Here is a 17,963-nt window from a genome sequence, read left to right on the forward strand (position 1 = left end):
GAGAGTTGACACTGCAAAACTAAATTAAATCACCCCCAAAAATATGAGTTGAGTAACAAAATAAAACAGAGTAAGGAAAGAATTCTCAGGAAAGCCCATATTTGAGGGAGAGAAAGAGGCAGAATACCAAGAAAGGATGGTGAAATGGAACAAGCAGGAGAAAAACGGAGTGTTGTCAGCAAAGAAGAAGAGCCACTCAGGAGAAGTCCCTGTGCTGGGAGCTCTAAACACACGCCATCCTGTTTAATCCTCACGACACTAATGTGGATGGTCCCATTATGATCCCCGCTGTACACTTGCGGAAACCACAGCAGAGAAAGGGTAAGTAACTTGCCCAAGAATGCAGAGCTCGTAAGAGGCCTAAGGAGAATTTGAAACCAAGCAGTCTAACCACAAAGACTATATTTTGACCTCCAACTAAATTAAAGAAAACTAAGGACTGAATATTGTGCCTTGGATCCATCATTCATAACAAAAGGCTAAGAAACATCCAGGGTTTTGGCTCACACAGCTGAGCTGGGGACGAGGACACCCGCTCCCAGAGAGCCCTTCAGGCAGGGCCAGAGCCGGGACGAGGGCAGGCTCTGTTCTTACCCATCATCACAGTTCTTACCCTCATGCAATCCTCAGCACAAGCGTGAAGGCGGAAAATTTCTCATTACGGATGACATCGTCTACTCAATAAAGCAAAAATTATTCCCCAAAATAGATCTTCCCAGACAAATGAGTAAACGGGTGAACCAAGAAAACACGTGTCCAGTCTATTAGATAGAGCAAATGAATTCACTATTAAAATGTGGAAAGCAAAATTGATTGTATCACTGATACTGGTAATTTCTCGCTCCTAGCCTTAGCAGTCCTGTCATCCACATGAAAACAGCATCAATGCCTACATCCTCAGTAAGAGTTTTCTGGCAGGTAAGCAGAAGATGAACTCCAACCCCACCCCACAAAAGAAAACCAAGCCTGGACTAAGTGGTCCAAGCCATCCTGCATCAGTGGTCCAAGCCATCCCACAAGAATGACTTCCTGCCATATTGAATAAAACCATCTTCATAGAAAAGAGATGAAAGTCATTGCTCATCCTCGAGTTTAAGGGATATTAACTTTGTCAATCTCCTCCAGTAGAGGAGAAATCAGGTGATGCTCAAAACCAAAATAACAATCACAGCCCCGCGAGGTGGTGGTGATGGAGGTTAAGAGAAGTGGACAGATTTGGGAGAACCTATAAGAAGTAATATCACCAGGCCCGGCGCATGCATAGAGAGAGAAGGGAGTGTGGGGGATGATATTTCGGTACCCATGGAACTGGGGTCAGTCACTGATTTGGGAAAACCAGGAAAATGACAGATTGAGATGAAGAGATCTCAAGTTTGGTTCCGGACATTCTGAAGTTGACTTGCCTTTGAGACATCCAAGAGAAGGTTGGCAATTGCTCAGGAGTTCCATGCAGAGGTCTGAGTCGAGATACAAACGACTGGGCCATCCTCATGTAAGTGGTACCAGACACCATTCGGGTGAACCAGACCTCCCAAGGGTAAAGACAGAAGGGAGAGGGTGAGAGAGCCTAGGATCCAGCTCTCGAGGAACTCCAACATTTAACGCCAATAAACGAGGGCGATTCTGCAAGCCTGTAAAATCAACAAGTGTTACATCAGGATAGTCAAAGGAAGAGAGTGTTTCAAGAAGGATCTTCACTGTTCAATGCTGCTGAGAGGTCACGAAAGAGGACAGCAAAATATCAGTATTTGCAGTGACAGAAGGTAATTAATGCTCTTAGCAAGAGCTGTTTCTGTGGAGTGATGGAGGCAGGAGCAAGATTGCAGTAGGATGAAGAGTGACAGTAAGAAAATGAAGATGTAAGTGCTGCAAAGTGCCCCAAAATATCTCGTATAACACTTTCACATTCCATTACAAAGTTTCTGCGCATGCACGCACCTGACAGCAGTGGGGGCAGAACCAAGTTCTGCATCCTACACCCCGTCCCTCAGCCCTGGGGAAAGAGCGATGCTCCACCCCCACCCCACCCCATCCCACCCCCGCACTGGCCTCTCTCTGTCCACTTCCCTCGGGGGAGGATACGACAGTAGCACGTCTGGGGGTGCATTACTGGCAGGAAGTGGGGGCCACCTTCTGGCCCCTACACCGAGCCCAGCTGACTGGCAGCTGACTGGCGTTGTGCTTTAATGGAAAGCTTCACTATCTTTTTTCATGTGCCCACTACCTTGAACGTCAGTAACTCTAAAATAACCAACCTTTGGAGACACTGCTTCTCAAAGTGGGGTTCCCAGAGCAGCAGCATTGGCAGACCTGGGAGCTGGCTGGAGATGCCGAACCGCTGGCCCCACCCCGGACCTGCTGAATCAGAACTTGCATTTTCAGAAGACATCCGGGTGGTCTGTGGGTCCTTTCAAGTCTAAAAGCCTTGGCTTGGAGAATGCATTCCATGCATTTATTCCTTATTCCTCAAGACAACCCTATGAGTCAGGCGGATTAGCCCCATTGATACCTGGGGAAACAGGCTCAGAGAGGTTACGGCCTGATGCCACAGAGCCAGAGCATGGAAGAGCCAGGATTTGAACTTCTTAATTGCTGTTCTCTACACCACAGTACTTGCCTCCCTCAGCTGTGAGCTGAGTGAGCTGGCAGTGGGCTGGGTCCCACGGAGGGGCTGGGCTGTGAAGAGGAGCCACCGGCGGGAACTCCTGTCCTGGAGGGCACAGCAATATAAACAGCCCTCTGTGCTGATTAAGGCCCAAGGGGTATGTGCTGCGGGAGGAGAAGGGGGGGACGACACTGGGAGTGAGGGTCAGGAAAAGCTACAGAGGTTGTGACATCGAGTTGAACCTTGACAGATGGGAGTCACCAAGCAGATCTAGAGGACTGAGGGACATCCAGGCAGAGGGAGGCTTGGGGCTAAGTCCTGGATGCAGCCAACACTGAGGAAATGCTAACCAGTGGTGACTCAGCGATCTTAGCGTGCAGCAGAGTCACCTGGAGAAACTGGTTAAAGATGAAAGCTTGTTTCTCTGACCTAAACAACAAAAAATTCCAATTCTAGATCTGGGGAGGTGCCTGGGGATGCGCATTTTTAGCTCTCATCCCAGGTAATTTCTATGCCAGTGGTCCCCAGAAGGTAGCCCTGAGAAACACCACTAAGTGAACATCCTTGGCTGGCCTCTAGGGAGGAAGGAAGAAGATGCAGGAAATGAGAATGGAGACAGAAACAGGGCCTTTTATTCCCCAAGCTAAGAGCTTGTGGGGAGAAAAGATGCAAAGAGTCAGAGGTCAGATTGCCTCTTAGAAAGAGGCTTCTGAACAACGGCTGCCTCTCCCACCAGAATCTAAGCCCCACTGGTTTGTTTTTACTGCTACTGTGTTGCTACCTGAGTCTTTAGCACATACTAGGGCAAAGTATTTCTTGAATGAATGAGTGGATGGATGGATGAAGGAATGAATGAGTGGGTGAGTAGCAGCAGGTTAGAGGATGCTTTGGAAGGAAGTTGGGAGGCTGGAAGTCTCTTGCTGAGGTCTGAGCATGGGATAAGGGCCTGTCTATGGCAGGAGAATGGGAGTAGAGAGGAGGGGCAGAACTTACGATCATTCTGGGATATTTGAGGCCGGAGAGGCCTTACAGTACTTCTTGGAGACATTTTCTCTATTTCTGGCGTATGTGAGAACGTCTACGTAAAATATTTGTGACACATAATCGGGACTGAAATGTCCTGCAGAGCCTGTCCTCCGCCCCCATGCCCCCAACCCTGGGAAACACGACTCTCCAGGCACAGACAGCTGGGCAGTGCGATGGGGCTCCCGCTTCATCCAGAACAGAGCACACCCAGACCAGGCGGACACGTTCGCCGTTCATTCCAGCCGGAGGTTTCATTCTGGCTTTGGCAGTCATTTTGGAGGTTTTGTGTCCTAGAGACGTTTAACTCTGCACTTAATTTAGGTTTAACAGGCAGCTATTATATTAAATAGAGGCCAGCTGAACTGATTATTTAAGACCCAGTTAGGGTTGTTTAACAACTGTGTGGTTTGACTGCTACATCTCAATAAAGGTTTTCCAGTCCTTGGCTATTCTTACAATTTTGCCTTCAGGAAGTGTCCTCACCTAACCACTGCCCTCTCTTAACTGTCCCCTCAGGGCCTGGAAGCTCCAGCTCTGCTTCTCTCCCTCGTCCCCAGACTGCTGAGAATCCAGGAGCATCCAGCCAACGGGAAACTGGAGTGAGACCACGTGTGGCTGTGCAGGAGGACCTGGCTCTGCAGACGAGGGGCAGGCGCATGGCCGCAGGCCAGCTCCAGCCCTAAACGGCCTGTCCACAAGGTTCAGGACTTCCTCCCTATGGCGGCGTGGCTTTTCTGGGAAGCTCGGAGGCCACAGCTGAGCCTGGGAGGTGCGTAAGGCACTAAGGATTCCTCTAGGAGAAAAGAATCTGTGGATAACAAAGAGAGCCAGGAAGAAAACTAGGAGGGTACTAATTCTCTAGAAGTTTCCCCTGGTGCAGTTTACCTAAACCGTGATTCATGGCCCAGTGCCAGTCTGACCTGTTTTCACTGGTCCACAAATTAAGAATGAACATTTAGGAAGCTGTGTGTCAGTCTGAAACTGCCGTGATATTCAAGCATGAGATGGATGGACCTGGCTGCTCGAACAGAGTGTGGGCCAGTCTGGGCATCACTGAACTCACGTAGAGAAAAGCATGTGGCATGGGCCACACTAGTCAAGCACACTGGGACCAGGTGGCTGTCTGCCAAGGATGGGAAATGAGGAAACTGCTCTTTCAGCCCAAACGCTTGGAAAACCCTGCTTTCGTCCGCTCTCTCACCTTGTCTCCCCACCCCGCCTGCACACTTTGGGATATGTAACACAATTTTAGAAATCTTCCTCATGTACATCCAAAAGCAGTTAAAATGTTATGTATGTTTTACCACAATAACAAAAATCTTCCTTAAACTGAATCCTTCTGTCTCCAGAATCAAATGGAACCTATCTGTTCTTTTTTTAACAAATCAAGAAAGACTGTGAATATACTAAAAATCACTGGATTGTACACTTTAAAAGGGAAAATTTTATGATATAAGAGGAGACTTTTATGGTAATTTTTTGTGAATTATATCCCAATAAAGCTCTTATTTTTAAAAAGGTGGATAGAAGGATGAATGGATAGATAGGTAGGTAGGTTGATAGATAGATAAAAAGATAGATAGGTAGATGATGGAAGGGAGAAAGGAAGCAAGGATAGATAGACCATAAATGTCTTTTTATGTCAAAACAAAATCAAGAAGGAGATTCTGCACAAGTGTGTTTTGCACAAGCTGTGCTGGAAAATCTCCCTTGGCTCCTCCAGATCCACTCCCCAGCTTCTGTGCTAACCCAGGAGGCTAGTCTGCACCAACGGTGTCACTCTATATGCCATCTGACCCCTGCCAGCGCCCTGAGTAATACAGAGTTCACACCAATCTCATGAATCTTCCAGAGGTCACACCTACTTTGTCCCGCCCTGTTGGAAATAAGACCTGCTCTCAATGAGGCACAAAATACTGGTTCATGGACCTAAGGGCAGGTATGAAATAGATGAAGATGTTGGCCATTGTGGAATTATTGGATGGCTTCAGCTTGGATAAGTACATAACCTCTGATAGATGTTTTGAAGCTGCTGTGATGCAGCCTCACAAATGGAGAATGTACTCTTGACCAAGAGCTTCCAAGCCTGTGAGGCAGACACTTACCTGTCGGAAGCTCTATGGGGAAGAAGAACATCGCTTAGAAGAGAGTCCCGGATGGACCCCCAAGTCTACCACTGACACTCGCTGCTGAGCTCACCACCCATATTTCCCAACCGCCCACTGAACATTTTACCTTGCTATCCCATGGGTGCCTCCAAACTCCACATCCACAGAACTGAGGCCAGGACTCTGGAGTCCTCCCTTTCCTTCATTTCTCAAAGGCGACCAGTTATTAGCCCTTCTCAAACATCTTAAATTCCATTAAATCCAAGGACCCAGATTTCATGGGGATTTGGGTATGTTGTCCGTGCTTGGAAGGTGAGCCACGAACGGGGATACGCAAGGTGCAAAAAGATTTCAACATGTGACAATTCTTCATCTTACCTCTTCGCTGCCAAAATTTTTTCATTCCAAGTACATTTTTAATTGTCTCATTTTAAAATTTGACTTTGCATAACAAACTGTGGTAACACCCGTCTCATCGTCAGCAGTTGACTCAGGAGCAAGCATGCTGACCTAGTCCTGTCAATCAATGAGATATGAGAGGAAGGTTTGGGGGGATTTGGAGGACGTTTTCTTGTCCTGAAAGAAAATCAGAAAGTCAAGTGGTCCCTTTTTCTCCCAGTGGAGGTGCATTTGGCACCAGTTACTCCAGGCAGCCTTCTTATAAACACCGGAGGAAACAGCCTTAGGATGAAGCCAGCTGTATTGGTTTTCTATTGCTGTGTAACAAATTACCACAAACAGCTTAAAACAACAACTGTAGAGCCAGCCCTGATGGTCGAGTGGTTAAAGTTTGGCGCTCTCACAGCTTCAGCGGCCTGGGTTCATTTCCCGGTTGTGGAATCATACCACCCTTCTTTCAGTAGCCATGCTGTGGCGGTGACTCACATAGGAGAGCTAGAAGGACTTACAACTAGAATATACAACCATGAACTGGGCTTTTGAGGAGGAAAAAGAAAAGAGGAAGACTGGTAACAGACTTTAGCTCAAGGTGAATTTCCTTGCAAAACAACAGCTATATCATCTCTCAGTTTCTAGAGCCTGGTTCCATTGTGGCTAGATTCTCTGCTAAGGGTCTTACCAGGATGAAATCAAGGTGATTGTATACCCAAATTGCCTTTGATAATAATAATAATAACAAAAACTAAGACTAGATACCTTACACTGTTCTGAAGTACTTTTATCTATATTACCTCATTTACTCCTATGAGGGGGACACACTTCGTCCCCCAATTTACAGATGATGGAGCTGAGATAGAGAAAAGTTAGGCAGCTTGCCCAAGGCAATACAACCAACTAGTAAATGCTGGGTCTGGAATGCAAATCCAGCTAGTCTGGCTCCGGAGTTTGTCCTCGCTGCACCGTCTCCCAGCTGGCGATACTCTGTACCTCTTAATCTCCCCGTATGTGTGCCACTGCATTTCCTTATTGTTTAAGCTGGCTCTAAATGATTTTATTTACTTCCAGCCCAAAGTATTCTAATTGATACAAGTGGTATCAATAAAAACACTCATAATTTGCCCTCTCATTCCCTATTTTCCCTTTCAACTACTTTTCTTTACTGAAAGATGTTATTGTTTTCTTCTCTAGATGATCCTGAGTCCCTAAACAGTACTGTCTAAATGCTTTGTGCGTCCATCCAGAGCAAATGTTCTCAACAAGGGATTTGTATTGGGGGACATGCCACAAATGTGGGGGTGGTTTCCATTGTCATAATGATGGCAGGGGCCATCATTTAGTGGCTGGAGACAGGGATGTGAGACATCTCAATGCAGGGACTGTTCTGCACAAAAAGGAATTTTCCTTGGGGGCCAGCCCAGTGGCATAGTGGTTAAGTTCACATGCTCTGCTCTGGCAACCTGGGGTTCTTAAGTTCGGATCCCAGGTGTGGACCTACACACTACTCGTCAGGCCATGTTGTGGCAGCATCCCACATACAAAGTGAAGGAAGACTGGCACAGATGTTAGTTCAGGGACAATCTTCCTCAAGCAAAAAGAGGAAGACTGGCAACAGATGATAGCCCAGCGCCAATCTTCCTCACCAAAAAAAAAAAAAAAAAAAATTGTCCTGTGTCCTGTATAACTTTCAAATGTACTTATGGAGATTCAGGTGAGTGGAAAATCTGCTTATAACATCTGAGCTTAAAACCTAACTCCAGTTTAGATATAAAAACAAAGTAATTTTTAGACAGTTTTCCATGAACGCAACTACTATGAAACATGGGTTTTTGTTTTGTTTAAAATTTTGCCAAAAATTGTTCACCATTTTGGAAAATCCTGTCATCTCCAGCCATGCCACTCACAGCATCTTGATTGTGGGTAAACACACCTGAATAGGTACAAATCTGGAGTAATCATATTCACAGTAACCCTGTGACTGTGTATAAATATACATAGCCCTTATTTCCGAAGGTCAAATATTGTTAAAGTTTCAAAATTATTCAGTTGAATATTACCTCACATCTCATAAATCCAAACTCACTCACTGAAACTCATCTACTTCCTTATTAAATACAAAATATTTTCCCATAAAATATTTCCTGCTCTTTCTCCTTTATATGACAACGAAAGCCATTTTTTTCATTATCAGAGTAAATAGGTTACATAAACTAGGAGTCGCCTTTCAGGGGCGTAGCCAGGCCATTACTACAAAACTGCCATGGAAAGGGGAGTCTGGTCTGCTAGGGCTGGCTGACTGGCCTGGATTCCCTGTCACCACCACCTCGTATCCACCACTGTAAGGCACAAATGGATGATTTCCCTCTCTCCTCTGCTTTACGGGAATATTATAAAAAGAAACTAGATGGCCAATGTGTTCTTTAGAGGACTCACTGTGCTGGTATTAGGTGAGACCATCTCCTCCTATAGCTCCTTTTACAGAGGCCCTGAGAAGTCGGGCTGAAGTGGCAGGCGTCGCCCAGAGCACCCCTGTCAGCCCCCATCTCTGTTCTCCTTGCCCCTTGCAGCTGGCCCAGCCTCTGACGGCCCGCCGGAGCCCCCCTAGTTCTGGAACCAAGTGAGATAAACAACATAATGACCTTGGCCCCGTGGGCTGGGGACGGATGTTCACTACCAGTCGGAGTTCTCCAGAGAAACAGATCCAACAGGATAGGTGATGGATAGGTAGATAGACAGACGTAGATGGATTTTATGATGTTGTGATTTATAATAAATATATATTTTGATCTTTGTCCACAGTTCCTGGCTCAAGCTCCCAAAACCCTTGGAATTACAGAAGCAATGAGAGCAATGGGAGCATCTCTTGTTAGAATATTTGCTCTCAGTTCCTGAAATGCCTTCAGAGCCATAAGGGTGATATGGGTGTCTTGTTTTTCTTAACAAGCCCCTTTCAACCACAACCGAGTTCATGTTAATAAGGTAACTTTTGGAAATCCTCTAATGATGGCTGGGGGGGGGGGGGGCGGGGGGGGCAGGGTGCTGGTTGCCAGAGGAACCAATCTTGATTGGGGGGTGGAACTTTCCAGTCCCATCCCCTGATTTCCAGACAGGAGAGAGGGGCTGGAAGTTGAATCAATGACCAATGGCCAGTGATTTAATTAATCATGCCTACGTAATGAAGCCCCCATAAAAACCAAAATGGACAGGATTTGGAGAGCTTCCAGGTTGGGGAGCCAGAAAGCACCCACATGTGCCATGTGGGGCCCAAACTCCACAGGGACAGAAGCTCCTTGTTTGGGACCTCATCCTACATGAGGGCTATTGATTCGTATCCTTTAATATCCTCTGTAATGAACTGGTAATGTAGTGAGTAAGCTGTTTTCCTGAGTTCTGTGAGCTGCTCTAGCGAATAAATGGAACCCACAAAGGGAGCCGTGGGAACCTCTGCTTTATGGGCAATTGGTCAGAAGCACAGGCGACAACCTGGACTTTCCGTTGGCGTCTGAAGTGGGGGCAGTTTTGTGGGACTGAACCTTTAACCTGTGGGATCTGATGCTATTTCCAGGCAGATAGCGTCAGAATTGACTTGAATTGTAAGACACCCAGGCAGTGTGGGAATTGGTTGTGTAGAGAAAAAGTCCGCATGTTGTAACTGGGTGTCACAATTATAGATTTATTATAGGAATTGGCTCACGTGATTATAGAGGTTGAGAAGTCCTGTATTCTGCCGTCTCCAGGCTGGAGACGCAGGACAGCCAGTGGTGCAATTCAGTCTGAGTCCAAAGGCCTGAGAACCAGGAGCATCAATGTCTAAGGGCAGGAGAGGATGGATACCCCCCAGAAAAGTCCCTCTTCCTCCTCCTTTTTGTTCCATTCAGGTCCTCTACGGACTGGAAGACGCCCACCCACATTGGGGAGGGCAATCTTCTTTACTGGGTCTACTGATTAAAATGCTAATCTCTTCTGGAAACACCCTCACTGACACACCTAGAAGTAATGTTTCACCAGCTATCTGGGCATCCCTTAGTCCAGTCAAGTTGACACATAAAATTAACCATCATACACTCACTCAGTCATTCAACAGCCATCGAGCAATGCCAAGCGTTCCTCATTTAACAGCCTGGAGACTGAGGATTGGCCTAAAAGACAGGCCCTATCCTCTGAGGGCCACTATAAGCCAGCAGAAGGGAGAAAAATGTGCACAATTAATTGTGACTCTCTGGGTTGAGGGCTTAACCAGCCATATGAACAAAGAGCACTGAAGAGGGAGTAATAAGCGTTTGCCTCCTTCACATCGAGGACTCTACAAGAATGCTGACAAATTCCCCGCTTCTCCCCTTCCTGTGAACACAGATGCACTTTGACATGGCTTTTTGGATACAATATTTTGACCTTCAGGCATTTTGCTCAGGTCCATCCGCAGACACGGGCTGCTCGTGGTGCACAGGCTGGTCGGGCAAATGAGTCAAAGCCCACACCCCGCTCCCCCAGACTGGAGGTGTGGGGCTCTGCTGACGTTGACGGCAGCTAACTTTGATGTGCTATAAAGCCTGAGACAAACTCAACGGAGGAAGGCTCCCTGCGGGCTCTTCACAGGCCAAGAGGCTGAGCCTCAGAAACACATCGTTTAAGCGGAGCTTCCACGAAATGAAAAAAAGGAATCGGCATGAATCCCAGAAAGAAAAAAAAAGCCAGAAAATGCTAAGATGCTGATGTGACAGCAGAATCTTTTCATTCATGGTCCAAGAAAGAATCGTGCTCCAAAGTGAGCTGGTGGAGAGAATTGGGAATGAAACAGCGAAAAGGAAGGACGCCACCGGCAGCTTCTTGGAGGAGGGAAATCGGGCCTTTGGAGGCAATTTCTCAAATGGTGTTTATCTCAGGCCTCGACAATGAGCAGGTAAAGCCCTTGGGAAGCGTGGCTTTCTGACCGCCTGGGAACAAATCAGGGGTCAGGTTGAAATTATGTATGCTTATCAGGGCGGGCCCAGCGTGGATGTCTTAACCCCGAAGCTTCCATCGTCTCCCCTCCGCTAACCTCCTCCCGGCGGAGTCTCGCCAGCCCCACTTAATGACCCGACTTCAGTCTTCCGTCCAGAAAACACTTTCTGCCCAAAACCCATATTTAAATTTTGTCCCAAATATCCCACTTGGTGTTTGTTTGTTTGTCTTTTAAAGTTACTTTAGCTAAAGCAACTTGTTGCTGAAACCACTATTTCTAAATTTTGCTAGAAAGTTATTGACTAATTTGTGAGTCAAACAGCGGGTTTTAGCTGGTTCCAGCCTAAGTGGAATGCGCCTTCCTCACCTTCCAGCATTACAAACACAGGACTGTTGTCCATCGCAAACCCTGGCTCTCCCCAAATCCGAGTTTGCACCATAAATTCTGAGAGCAAAGGCTGGCCCGGGTGTCTCCATCACCCCAGCCCGCGTTCCCAGACAACTCACAGGCATCTTGGTCTCCTTACTTCTCCCCAGTGGCCCAGCCCTGCAGACCTGCCAACAGCTGAAAGTTATAAATAGGACAGTTAGGGAGGGTGGGGGACTGAGAAGCAAAATCTAGTAAGCGTTCAGAAGCAATGGGCCAAGAAAGCGCTTTGGAGGGACAAAGAGGAAAAATATTGGTGTGTGCTTCTAGAACCAAACAGAATGGCTCACATGAACTTCATCCATTAAAACCATTGATCACAGAGAATTGAGAGTCAAGAGACCCTGAGGGATTCCTCTAACCCGGTGACATTACTTGGGGAATGTCACTTCCACGAATAAGATCCTATCCCTTAGTGGCTGGGGGGCACTGGTAGGCCCTCCAGAAGGGAAGTTCCATGGGAAACCTGGAGCTTGGCACATGCTCAGCGTGAAGCGTGACCTCGCGGCAGGGCGTGCCCATGCTGGGGACAGTGTCCATTTCTTGGGGTGACTGACTAACATCTCTCTCTCCACCTGGATCCTAAGCTCATCTCTGTCCTACCTGCTAGTCAATTCCGGGGGCCCAGCGTGGTGCCTCGTGCCTGGTAGGCCCCCACCACTTCCTGCCTCCCCTGCCAGGCTGCTGGCCTCTGCCCCATATGCACACACCCCTCATCGGAGCTCTCACTCTCTCACTTCCCCGGGCTATGGTTCCTTTCCTTGTCTGTCTCCTCCTCGGCAGCCTCTAGCCTCGTCTTCATCAGCTGCACAGCCCCAGCGCTTTGCATGCAGCCTGGTTCACCTATGCTCGTGGAACGAATGTATTGCTCTCTCAGGAAGACACACAATTTGAAGCAGTTCCCACTTATGACACTTTCCTATTATAGGCGTTAACAATTTAGGACTTCTTTGTTTATTCATGATGTCGTACATTCTTTCCTTAGAAGTATCTTCAGCTTGGGAATTATGAATAAGCTGTTCCTTAGAAAACCACTCAGGAAAGCTGAACTGTAGGATTGATGAGAAACTGCCAAGGGGACACAGTGCTTCTCGGATCCTCCTCCGATTGCTTCCTTAGAGCCTTTCTGACTCGTCAGGGTTAGGAGGGGGTGCGTGCCGGCTAGCCCCCTGGCTCAGCTTCCTCTTACATGACTTTGAATCTTGGAATTTCACCATCCACCCTGAATGCACAGGAGGCAGATGCTCCCTTCGGTCCACAGACCACACTCAGGCTCTTTCTTCAAGCCTGGCTGTGGCGTCCACTGATTTCCAGTTTGCCCACAGTCCAGGGAGTCAGTTCCAGTGTACCAGGTGCCCTTGCTCCCAGTGGCTGACCTCATGCCCTTGGAGGAAGCCAAAACAGCCGACATGACTCAAGAAACGTTGGTCTGCGTGCTTCCCTCCCACTGCGGAAAGCCTGGAGTGTGACAGAGGAAAGGGGGCGGGTCTGAACACACCTATCCCCAAACAGGGGACAGGAGGGGTAATGATTGTCCCCTGCATTCTTCAAATTATATTTGACGGTAAGAATTTCATTTTTAATCACCATTCAGTACACACATACACACACTCTGATGGTCAGTTTTGTGTGTCAACTTGGCTATGTGACGGTCCCCAGCAATTCAACACTAAGCTAGGTGTTGCTGTGAGAGTGTTCTGGAGATGTGGTTAAAGTCTGCAACCAGTTTACCTTAAATAGGGAAGATTTTCCCGGATAATCTGGGTGGGCCTGGTTCAATAAGCTGAAGGTCCTTAGGAGTTTCTCTGAAGTAGAGGAAGTCCCCCGTGGACAGCAACTGCAGCTTGTGCCTGAGAGGCTGCGCCTGCCCTTCCTGATGGCCTATCCTGCGATTCCAGACTTCCCTAGGCAACCCCCACCATCACACAAGCCAATTCCTTACAACAAATCTCTCTCTCTCTCTGTATATGCACATATATGTCTATAGACATACCCATCCTGTATAGATATGTATAGAGAATATATGTATACATACACACACATATACACAAATGTGAGTATATATACAGAGAGAGAGACTATATAGGAAATAGATGGATAAATAGATCTATTTCTGTTCTGTTTCTCCGGTGGAACCCTGACTGATAACATACCCACACACCTTCAGCTAAAACAAAAGATGCTCAAGACAATACTTACTTACTCTCCCTCCTTACAAAGAACTTCTACATATTCAATGCTGGTCCAACCCTCTAAATCAGTTTTATATTCCATTAAAGGATCATAAGCGGCAGTTTGAAGAACCATACAATGCTCGTGAAACTTCTCGCACACACGCCCCACTGGGAGACCCGGGTATTAGAAAACACATCTTTCTAAAAGGGATTCTTGAGGGAAAATGCACCCAGACTGTTCCTAATGGTCCTGCCACGTAGCAAGAGAAATGTGGACACTTGCCCCCAGGGGAGGGGGCCAGAGTTGCTAACCCTCGGGTCACCGAAGAGACGGAGAAGAAGGTAAACGCATTGATGGGCTCCCCTGGAGAGCACAGCACTGGAGCAGAGAACAAGCTCAGAAAACCCTGGGAGGAACCCAGCGGGAGGCAGCATCGTGGAGCCACGGGACAAGCTGCGGGCGGAGGGAACAGTGTGGTCTCAGTGGCGGGCTTCCCACAGAGACAGTAACTCGAAAGGACTCACCGGCCGGGTGGCTGGGCCAGCACAGGTAAGTTAAATTGGTCGCACTCACCCAGAACAGAGGACGCCTATCCTAAGAACATCAATGGGAAAAGAAATCTGAGGGGTTTAGCTTATCACGGGCTCAATCTGAACCAACTGTGTTTTAAAAAACTGTCGCAAAATATCAGCAACAAGTTGCAGATAACATGGAAGCCTCGGCTCGTTTACACAAGAGAGAACCAGGTCCCTGCAAAACTGATGGCAGAACCAGAGGAGCAGGGCCGGAGCTGAGCTTCCGGGAATGACTCCGGGCGGCCAGCTGCTGCTTGGTCGTGATCAAGAAGCCAGGTAAGGAGAGGCCGCGGTCTTGGCTGCCGGTGCCTGCGCCACCTCACACCTGCTCTGGCTCCCACGCCGCCCCAGCCCTCGACCTCTGCTGCAGCTGTCACAGGAAAACCCAACCCCTCCAGAGTCAGGAAGAGGCAGTGGAACGCAGCCCCCGCCTCATGCTGGAGCCCTCTCCTTCCACATCTCAGGGGGCGAGTCTGCTCATGGAGCCAGAGCCGAGCTGTAAGGAGTGTGCACAGCAGAGCCTGCAGCCTGGCAGCCTCTGGGGTGCAGCCCAGCCGTTTCTTCCCCAGGAGCCGTCCCACCCCACTTCCCACTTAGGTACCTAGGAACACACAGAAAAGCAAGCAAACAAACAAAAAATCCCAGAAACTATAGCACCCCTGAAACTTTGGGACTCATAGCACACCTGCATGGAAGAAATGCTATCAGATATAAGACCTATAGGGTGTGTCATGGGGGCCTAATGGGTGATGGGCGGAGGGTATTATGCGACAAGCAAGTATGTGGATTAAGGAACAGCAAGTAGATCCTTCTTGGGGGTCAGAAAATAGCACAAGAATCTAGGCCTATGGGATACTGTTTTTAAAGATGATACTTTAAAGCAAAATACTTTAATTCTACCCCTGGACTCCCCCTCCAGGCCACCCACGAGTCATCAGCTGAGAGTTTAATAGCACAGGCTCTAGAGGCAGACTGCCTGGCCTTGAATACTGGCCTCAGAACTTACAGCTGTGTGACCTCGGACAAATTATTAACCTCTCTGTGCCTCTGTTTCCTTTTCTGAAAAAAGAATGTGTAGAAAACAAGAGATAATTGCACCTACTTACCTCAATGATTTAATACATATAAAGCTCTTAGCACAGTGCTTGGCCTATAGTGATACTCAGTATTGTTAGCTGTGGCTATAACAGATTATACACCCATTTGAGACTGAAATGCACCGTGATGAAAGGGCAGGAACGAGAGTAAGATGGGTATGAGAGGGAGGCAGCAACAATTTTAGCACCTTCATGCAAAGGACACACACCCTAGCACCATGTGGGGCAGATACAAAACTAGAGTCACGAGGGAAAACAGGAGCACGTGGCCAAGCACATGGGACCCACTAAATATTGTCCCCAGCTTAGGCCAGGCATGGGTGGACTGCGTGCCCTATGACCAAAGCTCCAGGAGAGAGAAATCTGTCCCCAGGAAGCTCCACCTGTTTAGAGGGCCTGGGGACATGCAGAGAAAAGCTCTTGCTGGAGAAGAAAGAGGGCAGCAACCAGAATCCAGAGGCTGGCACCAGCCGTTCCGTCGCCCATGTCCTCTCTCCTCTCCCGGGCTCTTAAGGCTTCCTAACCACAAGGTCCTCACAGACTCCGGTTGCCACCAGGATTAGTGGTTTCCATAGCGTTGTCTGGAAGCGAGGCATCAACAAGGTCCCCTCGGTTATGTCAGCTGGAGGGTGGACGTTTCCACCAGCAGGAGCAGCTGGCACTGAGGCCCTGCCTGGGGCAATCCCGCAGAGCCACTTCAGGCGGTCACATCCAAGCTCAGAAAGACGACAGGGATTCACGTACGCCCGTTGGCCCTCACCCATCTCCCCAGAAGAGACGTGCTCACACCTTTCCAGTCGAGGCCTCTGTCCCTCACCCTTCAGGGATGAGCCAGACGGTCTCTCCTCCCCCCGAGTGGTGACTTCTGTAGGGATCCAGGTGCCACCACTGGTCATCAGAAATGATCTTGGGGGCAGAGAAGGGGGCTGTAGAAGAGCTCAAGGAAAAGTCAGGGTCCAAGTTCATGTCTAGTCAGGTGGCCTCAGTCTGAGCAATAGGAACCATCAGATGATGTAACATAAATTTCCATCTATCCACTGAGGTCAAAGCAGGTACAAAAACAAGAGGGACATAGAGGGCCGGCCCGGTGGTATCGTTGTTAAGCCTGGGGTTTGCCAGTTCAGATCCCAGATGTAGACTGAGCACCGTTCGTCAGGTCACACTGTGGTGGCATGCCACATAAAATCAAGGAAGATTGGCACAGATATTAGCTCAGGGCCAATCTTCCTTACCAAAAAAACCAAAAACAAAAAAACAAGAGAGACATGTACTGTTTCTCTTTCAATGCGTCCTGCTCGAAAGACAGGAGAAGAGTATACGGTTGCTCCTCACATCCTCCTTGTTCCCCACCCCTGCCTCCTGGGTGCCAAGGAACTCAGACAGACAGACAGGGCGAGGCTGTGTGTGACATATAGGCAGCTGAAGCCAGACAGACCAGCAGGCCTTGTGGAAGTCATCTCTGGAGACGCTGGCACAGTTGGCATGTAGCCACCTTTGCAGGGGACAATGGCTTTCTCACTCAGCATCCCCGTCCCTGCTGAGGGCTCTGTTCCCATGTGGATTCGAGCACAGATCCAGAGAGTTGAAGGAGAGATGATAGTCTCGCATGTTCCCGGCCTGCTTCCCCCAGTACAGTTGCTTCCTGTGGGCATGCACATGCGCAACACAAAGATCAAACTCGTGGTCAGCTCCTTGGATTTGTTTCCATAGCAAGTACCTCCTGTGGGTGTGATCTCAGTGGTCCTGTGTCTGGGGGCCTGACCATACAGCTGGGTCATCAGCAATGGTGGTCCATGCAACTGTGTAAAGGTTTATTTCAGTAAGTTTTGGGTGGGTGTACTTTATCGGCAGGGTCCTGATCTGAAGTCAGTCCACTGGGCAGAATTTCCTCTTCCACGGGTTATCTGCAATGGACCATCGTTATAGTGGATGGCTGTAGCATTCCAGTGAATTTCCCATCTCAGAGTGGGCTGTTACATCACGACCGTGTTTTCCTGTCATCAGCCAGTGTCACAGGCAGACCCTGCAGGGAGCAGCAGTTTGGGGCACGCACTAGGTGAGGCTGTGCTTCCAGCTAATGCGCAGACAGCCGGCTCTTCGTGAGGATGGCTGAAGCCTCAGGCCAGGTTTGGCCTTTAATTGGAGGTGCCATTTCCATCTCACAGTGGAATTTTCTGGGGTTTGTGCCACTGAGGGGGAATTTAGGTCCACCAAGCATCGCTGGAGAATTCAGGACAGTAAAGGCGGGCTGCATGCTCCTCGCAGGAGGGCCCAGCTGTGGGTGTAAGGGAAGCAAACGCAGCTCAAGGGTGCCCAAGGCCACCTCCCCAGTGCAGTAGTAGCCTCCCCAAAGCCAGCAGGTGGGGAAAGTGAGGGGGATTTGCTGCCACAGGAGTCCCTAGGGAGGGGGCTGCTGGTTGTCAGGGAAGGGGGCGGGGCGGCGGGTGGCTCTTCTGAGTCCAAAGAAAATCTGCAAGATCGTGCCAGCTCTGGCTGAAAGCTAGGAGACGAAGAGAAAGGGACAAGGCTGTAGTCTGAGAATAAAGTCATAGATTTAAGCATTTTCATCATTTGAAAAGAATAAATAAGCTAAACATTCAACTCCAGAGTTTT

The sequence above is a fragment of the Equus quagga genome, chromosome 2, assembly GCF_021613505.1.
Source record: "Equus quagga isolate Etosha38 chromosome 2, UCLA_HA_Equagga_1.0, whole genome shotgun sequence".
Lineage (NCBI taxonomy): Eukaryota > Metazoa > Chordata > Mammalia > Perissodactyla > Equidae > Equus > Equus quagga.